The sequence below is a fragment of the Pristiophorus japonicus genome, chromosome 19 (genome assembly GCF_044704955.1).
Source record: "Pristiophorus japonicus isolate sPriJap1 chromosome 19, sPriJap1.hap1, whole genome shotgun sequence".
Lineage (NCBI taxonomy): Eukaryota > Metazoa > Chordata > Chondrichthyes > Pristiophoridae > Pristiophorus > Pristiophorus japonicus.
Genome location: NC_091995.1, coordinates 89282886 through 89293227, shown reverse-complemented (window position 1 = coordinate 89293227; position 10342 = coordinate 89282886).

The following is a 10342-nucleotide window of genomic DNA, read 5'->3' as shown; positions in this document are numbered from 1 at the left end:
ATCTTGGAACACAACGGTTCTGGGAACGGACTTCAGTAGACTCTATATTCCTCTGGAATATTGCTGCAGCTGAATTAATTCCAAACGGGCACCTGTGGTAAATAAACAGTCCTTTGTGCGTGTTAATGCACGTAAGTCTCTTCGACATCTCGACCAACTCCTGCGCCATATAGGTCGATGTCAAGTCCAGTTTTATGAATGACTTCCTTTCGGCTAGTGTCGCAAACAAGTCATCAGCCTTCGGTAATGGGTACTGATCTTGTTTCGAAACCCTGTTGATCGTTGCTTTGTAGTCTCCACAGATTCTGACTGTGCCATCACTTTTCAGCACAGGAACAATGGGGCTGGCCCATTCATTAAATTCAACCGGTGATATGATCCCTTCACGATGGAGTATGTCCAGTTCAATTTCGACCTTCTCCCTCATCATATACGGCACTGCCCGAGCTTTATAATGGACGGGTCTTGCAAACGAATCCACGTGGATCTGCACCTTGGCTCCCTGAAGTTGACGATACCCGGTTCGAACAGCGAGGGGAACTTGCTCAATACTTGGACACGTGTATCTTCCTCCGATGACACGCCTTTATGTCGTTCCAGTCGCATCTGATTTTCTCCAACCAGCTCCTGCCGAGCAGCGTTGGGCCATTGCCTGGAACAATCCACAGCGGTAACTCATGAACCGCACTGTTATACGACACATTACTTTGTGCACTGCCAATCACCTTGATCAGTTCTTTGATGTACGTGTGCAGCTTGGTGTTAACAGGGCTCAGCCTGGGCCTCACAGTCTTAGTATTCCACAGCTTATTAAATGCCCTCTCGTTCATGATCTACTGACCTGCCCCCGTGTCCAGTTCCATCGATACCCGTATTCCGTTAAACTTCACATTAAGCAAAATTGGTTTACTCTTGGTTATAAAAGAGTACAGTCCATACACTTCCTCCTTTGGCATCTCGGATTGCGTATCCGGATCCGGGCTAGTCTGGCTCTCATCCTCCATGTGGTGTGTAGCAGCTCGCTTGCTCATCTGCAGACACTTACATAAAAACATAAGAACATTAGAAATAGGAGCAGGAATAGGCCATACGGCCCCTCGAGCCTGCTCCGCCATTTAATAAGATCATGGCTGATCTGATCATGGACTCAGCTCCATTTCCCCGCCCACTCCCCATAGCCCCTCATCCCCCGCCCATCGCTCAAGAAACTGTCTATTTCGGTCTTAAATTTATTTAATGTCCCAGCTTCCACAGCTCTCTGAGGCAGCGAATTCCAGATTCACAACCCTCTGAGAGAAGAAATTTCTCCTCATCTCAGTTCTAAATGGGCGGCCCCTTATTCTAAGATCATGCCCTCTATTTCTAGTCTCCCCCACCAGTGGAAACATCCTCTCTGCATCCACCTTGTCAAGCCCTCTCATAATCTTATACGTTTCAATAAGATCACCTCTTATTCTTCTGAATTCCAATGAGTACAGGCCCAACCTACTCAACCTTTCCTCATAAGTCAACTCCCTCATCCCCGGGATCAACCGAGTGAACCTTCTCTGAACTGCCTCCACAGCAAGTATATCCTTTCGTAAATATGGAAACCAAAACTGCACGCAGTATTCCAGGTGTGGCCTCACCAAAACCTTGCATAACTGTAGCAAGACTTCCCTGCTGTTATACTGCATCCCCTTTGCAATAAATGCCAAGATTCCATTGGCCTTCCTGATCACTTTCTGTACCTGCATACTAACCTTTTGTGTTTCATGCACAAGTACCCCCAGGTCCCGCTGTACTGCAGCACTTTGCAATCTTTCTCCATTTAAATAATAACTTGCTCTTTGATTTTTTTCTGCTAAAGTGCATGACCTCACACTTTCCAACATTATACTCCATCTGCCAAATTCTTGCCCACTCACTTAGTCTGTCTATGTCCTCCTGCAGCCTTGTTATGTCCTCCTCACACATTGCCCTTCCTCCCATCTTTGTATCGTCAGCAAACTTGGCTACGTTATACTCAGTCCCCTCTTCCAAGTCATTAATATAGATTGTAAATAGTTGAGGTCCCAGCACTGATCCCTGCGGCACCCCACTAGTTACTGATTACCAACCAGAGAATGAACCATTTATCCTGACTCTCTGTTTTCTGTTTGTCAGCCAATCTTCTATCCATGCTAATATATTACCCCCAACCCAGTGAACTTTTATCTTGTGCCGTAATCTTTTGTGTGGCATCTTGTCAAATGCCTTCTGGAAGTCCAAATACACCACAACCACTGGTTCCCCTTTATCCACCCTGTTCGTTACATCCTCAAAGAATTCCAGCAAATTTATCAAACATGACTTCCCCTTCATAAATCCATGCTGACTTTGCCTGACCAAATTTTGCTTTTCCAAATGTCCTGTTACTGCTTCTTTAATAATGGACTCCAACATTTTCCCAACCACAGATGTTAGGCTAACTGGTCTATAGTTTCCTACTTTTTGTCTGCCTCCTTTTTTGAATAGGGGCGTTACATTTACAGTTTTCCAATCTGCTGGGACCTCCCCAGAATCCACGGAATTTTGGTAAATTACAACCAATGCATCCACAATCCCTGCCACTACTTCTCTTAAGACCCGAGTATGCAAGCCATCAGGTTCAGGGGATTTATCTGCCTTTAGTCCCATTATCTTACTGAGCACCTCCTCACTTGTGCTGGAGATGCCCCACTCTCAGACAGCCTTTGCAACTATATTGCTTAAGTCGGCACTGCTGGTGCCGATGATTTCCCCCACAACGCCAACACGGAGAAGTCGAATACATTCCGGCTGGGGGACTTTGGGCAACCACAGGTTTCGCGAACGCAGCCAGATAGGCCCTGCCATGTGCCGCTCTGCCGAACGCCGAATCAATCGCATTTACAGTACTTGCCGAGTTTCGGTTCTTCACCGATATTTGCTTTAAACTCCTGTCTGTCGTCATCCATGATTGAGCGATCTGGATGGCCCTTTTTAAATCCAACTCCTCCACCGCCAGAAGTTGCGCAGGATCAGCTCGTGGTTGATACCGATAACAAAGAAGTCCCGCAGCATGTTTGCCAACACTGTCCCGAACTTGCACGGTCCCGCTAGATATCTCAGGTCGGCAACGAATTCCGCCGCGCTCTGGCCCTCCGACCGAACGTGTGAATCAAACCTGTATCTCGAGATGATGATGCCGTCGTCTGGCTTGAGGTGCTCCTGTACCAATGTACACAACTCCTCGTACGTTTTCTCTGTTGGATCACTAGGCATGATACAACAGTAGATTCTTTATCAGACCGTAGATCTTTGAACCGCACACAGTGAGGAACACGGCCCGGCGCTGATCTGCATCATCGACCCCCTTCATTTTGTTGGCCACGAAGTACTGGTTCAAACGGCTCACAAAGTCTGCCCAATCTTCTCCCTCCACGAATCGCTCAAAAATACAATCGTGCTCATTTTGCAAACAAAGGTTCTTGTATTCTCGTCGCCAAATGTTATGTATGCAATAAAGGTTCAAACTGAGTACTGTTTAATTAAGGTACAACCTTGCTTCTGCTTTATTTTGGCCTAAAGTGTTTGACTCACAAAAAGGACTGGCCTTTTGTACCAGAGCAGCACCATGTGCATGCTGCTCAGTAGCCTCCAACAATGACACCATCTGGTGGCTACAAACAGCATGTAAGTACATGACGGTTTCAGTGAAATTCTTCTAAACTCTAGAGAATATCGGCCTAGTCTAATCAATCTCTCCTCATAGGACAATCCCCCCATCCCAGGAATCAGTCTGGTGAACCTTTGTTACACTCCCTCTATGGCAAGTATATCCTTCCTTGGGTAAGGAGACCAAAACTGTACACACTACTCCAGGTGTGGTCTCACCAGGGCCCTATATAATAGCAGTAAGACGTCTTTACACCTCATACTCAAATCCTCTTGCAATAAAGGCCAACATACCATTTTCTTTCCTAATTGAATGGTGGAACAGGCTTGAGGAGCTGAAGGGCCTCCTCCTATTGCTGTGTTACTAAAAGTGATTGCCAATTTAGCCCCAATCAGTACGGAATTAGGGTCAGTTCTGCACTGTGAGCCACACTGGATTGAAACAGCATCTAACTCATTGGAGGTAGGACCCCTGCAGTTGGGCAAGAGAGGGAGAGGAGGCTTTCATCTGAACTGGAGATAGCTGAAAGCGAGAATTTGTAGAATAAATTATGCATCAAAATGATGTGTTTGCCTATTAAAGTACAGTTACAAGACACGGATTATGTTCATTACTGGAAGAGATGAAGTTGCATTATAATCCTTCTTAATGGCTTGCATAAAATATGCATGATACGTATTATAATAAATTGTAAAAAAAAAACAATTAAATTCTTAATTATGAAATGGAATCTCACCTGAGGGGACAGTCTCAATTATTTTTCCAGCGTCCTGACTTGTTATTATTCATTCTCGGGCCGTAGGCCGACATTGATTGACCTGAGGTTGGCCTGAGATGGTGGTAGGCCTTCTTCTTGAACTGCTCATGGTTTGGTAAAACTGAGTGCCTTACTTAGCCACTTTTTTATTTTATTCGCTCATGGGATGTGGACGTCGCTGGCAAGGCCAGCATTTATTGCCCGTCCCTAATTGCCCCTTGAGAAGGTGGTGGTGAGCCGCCTTCTTGAACCGCTGCAGTCCCGTGTGGTGAAGGTGCTCCCACAGTGCTGTTAGGGAGGGAGTTCCAAGATTTTGATCCAGCGACAATCAAGGAACGGCCGATATATTTCCAAGTCAGGATGGTGTGTGACTTGGAGGGGAACTTGCAGGTTATGGTGTACGAAGTGATACAATGATCTCCGTACTGTGAGCCAGTGACCAGGTGTAACCTGGTTAGTCTTTAATGGCTTCCAGAAGTGAAGATACAAAGGTGAAGTTCAGGTTATATACCGGGCCCAGCATGAGTGTACCTATGACCCTAGGACCTCCGACGGTAGTGCCCTCTCCTAGCGAGCAGTCCTTATGTACATACATTACGCAGGTGGTAGTGTTCCCATGCGCCTGCTGCCCTTGTCCTTCTAGGCAGTAGAGGTCGCGGGTTTGAGAGGTGCTGCCGAAGAAGCCTTGGCGAGTTACTGCAGTGCATCTTGTAGATGGTACACACTGCAGCCAGGGGGCGCCGGTGGTGGAGGGAGTGAATGTTGAAGGTGGTGGATGGGGTGTCGATCAAGCGGGCTGCTTTGTCCTGGATGGTGTCGAGCTTCTTGAGTGTTGTTGGAGCTGCACTCATCCAGGCAAGTGGAGAGTATTCCCTCACACTCCTGACTTGTGCCTTGTAGATGGTGGAAAGGCTTTGGGGAGTCGGGAGGTGAGACACTCACCACAGAATACCCAGCCTCTGACTTGCTCTTGTTGCCACAGTATTTATGTGGCTGGTCCAGTTAAGTTTCTGGTCAATGGTGACCCCCAGGATGTTGATGGTGGGGGATTCGGCGATGGTATTTTACCTGGCTCTGTACTTGCTTATAAACTGGTAAATCTCTTAACTTCTTCCAATTACTTTTGCCCTGGTTTTCAGAGGGCAGTTAAGAGTCAATGTTAGGCTTTAACAGCCTTAAAATGGGACTGGTCACCTCACCACCCCGTTAAAACGTTAAAACTGGAGAAGTGGCGACCGACATTTTGAAAGCGGCCTGTCGTCGGGTGTCTAAAGCTCTTGCCTGTTTCAAGTGACATGGAAATCAGGGTCCTGCAACATAAATAGGACCCCCAATTTTAGGTGGCAAAGGTCGGGCCTGTGCTATGCACATACTCCAAGCAGTTCCACGGGCGAGGAAGTATGGATCGGCAAGTATGGATCGGGAGGGGCGGGGGAGGAAAGAATAAAAGGGAAGGTCTGTGATAGGGTGGAGAGCTTATAAACTAAGAAATCTCTTGAAAATTTATCGACCTGAAATCTTAACTGTTTCTCTCTCTCCCCCCCCCATGTGTTAGCTATGGCTCAGTGGGTAGTACACTTGCCTTTAACTCAGAAGGTTGTGGGTTCAAGTCCCACTCCAGGAACTTGAGCAAATAAATCTAAGCTGACACTCCCAGTGCAGTGCTGAGGGAGTGCCGCACTGTCGGAGGTGCCATCTTTTGGATGAGACGTTAAACCGAGGCCCCGTCTGCTCTCAGGTGGATGTAAAAGATCCCACGGCACTATTTTGAAGAGGAGCAGGGGAGTTATCCCTGGAGTCCTGGAGCCAATATTTATCACTTAATCAACATGACCAAAAACAGATTATCCGGTCATTATCACATTGCTGTTTGTGGGAGCTTGCGGTGTGCAAATTGTCTGCCGTGTTTCCTGCATTAAAACAGTGACTGCCCTTCAAAAGTGCTTTGGGTGATCGGGAAAGGTGCTATAGAAATGCAAGTCTTTCTTATTATGAGATGCAGACCTGCTGAGTATTTCCAGCATGCTGTGTTTCTTTATTTCAGATTTCCAGCATTTTGCTTTTAGCTGCTAAAAGTTGCTTTTTTTCAACAAAAAAAATAATGTTTGTTCTGCAGCTTTGACATTGGGAGCTAAATGAGAATCTGATCCCAGAATCTGAAAATGGTAAGCAAGGTAGAAAAAGGTACAAAATGATTGCCTACTGGGCTTCCCTGCAGTGTGTGGGAGGCAATCTGAAGAGCAAATTAGAAAGAGCAAAGGAACTAGAAAATAAGCTATTTCCAGAAGAGTGCAATGTGCAGAATATAAATAGCAGGAGCTCGCCTTGAAAATGCAACAATGGTCTTCTCATTTGGCTCTGATTGTAAACACTTGCACAAAGTGCACTTCCACCATATGCACTAGAAGGTATGAAAACTGAAAATGCTGGCAATCTCAGCAACTGTGGAGGGAGAAACAGAGTTAACGCTTCACGTCTGTGACCCTTCGTCAGAACTGGAAACGGTCGAGATGTCTCAGATGCTTGAGGATGTGCAAGGGGCAGGGAAAGGCTGGAGGGGAGGAAAGAACAAAAAAGGGGAAAGTCTGTGATAGGGTGGAGAGCGGGAAAGATTTATGAGACAACGGGGATGATGGGCCAAAATGAGAGGGCAGAGTTTTGGCAGATACTTGTTCAAGCATAAGAGAAACGGAAAGCAATGCCCTAAATTGGCCTGGGTTTTTAATCTGGTTTTTGCCTCTGCCAGATCGCATGGCTCCGGTTGGAGTGGAGTGTAGAATGCTTCAGTGTAAGGGGTGTCGCAGTTGTGTGGGGCGGACTGGTTGGGCTGCGTGCTTTTTACCTTTCCGCCATTGTTCACAGGTCTGTATGTAACCTTCAGGGCTGCTGACCGAGGGCCGTGCGGCTCTTTGTCGGCCGGCGCGGACACGATGGGCCGAAATTGCCCCCCTCTGCGCTGTAACTTTCTATGTTCCGAAGATGAACAAAGTAAAAGAGACAAATGGGGATCCCGTCGGTGAAGGTCCTGTGTTTGATTGGCAGTCAGTGCCGAGTTTGATCGCTCGGTTGACGAGCTACAACTCGTTTCAGGACTCTTGGAGTAGGGGGGACAGAAACAGGAACAACTCCTGTTCAGCTGGTCCATTAAATGAAGCATCATCCACCAAAACGGCATGTACCCTGAGCACTAGCAGGCAATTGTCAATCAGCCCTTAATGATGTTTGGGATGGCTGATACGAGCACTGACTTCAAATCCTTTACCAAGATGGCATCTTGTGGGCAAAACAAGCATTGCAGCTCAAGACCCCCACCTTGGCCACCTCTTTAGCGCCGAAAGTATTTGGCCACAATCGGCCCCCTTGCACTCTATTAATAAGAACCTAAGAAATAGGAGCAGAAGTAGGCCATACTCGAGCCTGCTCCGCCATTTAATACGATCATGGCTGATCTGATCATGGATTCAGCTCCACTTCCCCGCCCGCTCCCCATAATCCCTTATCGGTTCAGAAACTGTCTATCTCTGTCTTAAATTTATTCAATGTCCCAGCTTCCACAGCTCTCTGAGGCAGCAAATTCCACAGATTTACAACCCTCTGAGAAGAAATTCCTCATCTCTGTTTTAAATGGGCGGTCCCTTATTCTAAGATCATGCCCTCTAGTTCGAGTCTCCCCCATCAGTGGAAACATCCTCTCTGCATCCACCTTGTTGAGCCCCCTCATAATCTTATACGTTTCGATAACATCACCTCTCATTCTTCTGAATTCCAATGAGTAGAGGCCCAACCTCCTCAACCTTTCCTCATAAGTCAACCCTCTCATCTCCGGAACCAACCTAGTGCCTCCAAAGCAAGTACATCCTTTCGGAAATATGGAAACCAAAACTGCACGCAGTATTCCAGCTGTGGCCTCACCAATACCCTGTATAACTGTAGCAAGACTTCCCTGCTTTTATACTCCGTCCCCTTTGCAATAAAGGCCAAGATTCCATTGGCCTTCCTATCACTTGCTGTACCTGCATATTTAACCGGTACTGATCCTAATCTGGAAGTGCTTGACGGGAGAGTTCAGAGGGAGCTTTTTTCTGTAACTAGTGCCGAGTACAGCCAACGGATGTGAACAATGCAAGGCTCTAGTCTGTTGACCCCTTCAGGACTTTGAAGTGTTTGACGGGACACTGCGTGGGAGCTTTCCTTTGCAGCCAACGCAGGCTGGAACGAGGAATGCTTGATGGGACAATAAGGAGGCTTTACTCTGCCTGAACATGTACTGTAACTGACTGGAGTGTGCTTACACAGAATTATGAGCAAGCACAGAATGAGATAATTGGCTCGGATGCTGCCACTCCAGGTTAAATGTAACAAGTGCAGGCAGCTGGAGAACCGGGACAGCATGGTTTCTTCCAATAAGCAACACTTCAATGCTGGAATTGGCAACTCTCCTGCAGTCACCGGTGCTCCAGACCTGTCAAGCCTCATTGAGTGACAGTACCACTCCACTATTTTATGGGAAACTCAACTGCGTTTCCACAAAGCAAACATTTCATTTCTGTAGAATCTGTTTCAACCATAGTGCGAGGGACGCTAGGACGGATAATGTAACATATCTTCGCATTCAGCACCCAGCTTCAGCATCAGGCATAAAAACAGAAAATGCTGGAAATCTCAGCATGTCAGGCACCATCTGTGGCGAGGAAGCAGAGTTAACGTTTCAGGGCTGTGACCCTTCGTCAGAACTGGAGAATGTTCGGAAAGAACAGATGCTTAACCAGCACTGAAAGGGGAGGGAAGAAAGAACAAAAGGGAAGGTCTGTGATAGTGTGGAAGACAGGAGAGATTAGAGAGACAAAAGGGATGATGGCCCAAATTCAAATGGTAATGCCAGGAGTCAGAAAAACATTAGTCAAGATAGGATGTGAATGGTGGGATAATGACCGACTGCCATTAGAGACACGGAAATAAAAAGGAAACAGGCTCTGGGAGGGGGGGGGGGGGGGGGAGAGGGGGTAAGGGGAGCCAGATTAGCAGAGGTTACGCTCTGAAATTGTTCAACTCGATGTTGAGTCCAGAAGGCTGTAAAGTGCCTAAACGAAAGATGAGGTGCTGTTCCTCGAGCTTTAGTTGAGTTTTGTTGGAACAGTGTAGGCGGCCGAGGATGGAGAGGTCAGAGTGGGAGTGGAGCGGGGAATTTAAATGACAGGCAACTGGAAGCTCAGGGTCACACTTACGGACTGAACGGAGATGTTCCGCAAAGCGGTCACCCAATCTAAGCTTGGTCTCCCCAATGTATAGACCACATCGTGAGCAGCGAATACAGTATACTAAATTGAAAGAAGTACAAGTAAATCGCTGTTTCACCTGGAAGGAGTATTTAGGGCCCTGGACAGTGGGAAGGAAGGAGGTAAAATGGCACGTGTTGCATCTCTTGCGCTTGCACAGGAACGTGCCGTGGGAAGGGGGTGACTGCGGAATGCACCAGGCTGTCGCAGAGGGAGCGGTCCCTTCAGAATGCTGAGGGAGGCGAGGGGACGATGTGATTGGTGGTGGGATCACGCTGGAGGTTGCGGAAATGGCGGAGGATGATCGCTGAACGTGGAGGCTGGTGGGGTGAAAGGCACTTGTTAACTGCAGAGTAAAGCCACCTCTATAGCGCTCCTTTGGCAACATCGACCACGGCGTCGTCCTCCACCACCTCAATGGGACTGCCCTTGCTTGCTCCTCACTTTCCTACCTGATTGTAGCCAGAACATCTCAGCATGGCTTCTCTTCCCACCCCTGCACCGTTGCCTATGGAGACTCTGAATCTATCCATGAGCCCCCCTCCTCTTCCAAATACTGCCCTGTGGGCATCATCTCGGGATATAGCTCCCACGTGTATGCTGACAATATTATCTCTCCACCCCTTCTCTCGCACCCTCCACTGCCTCGGT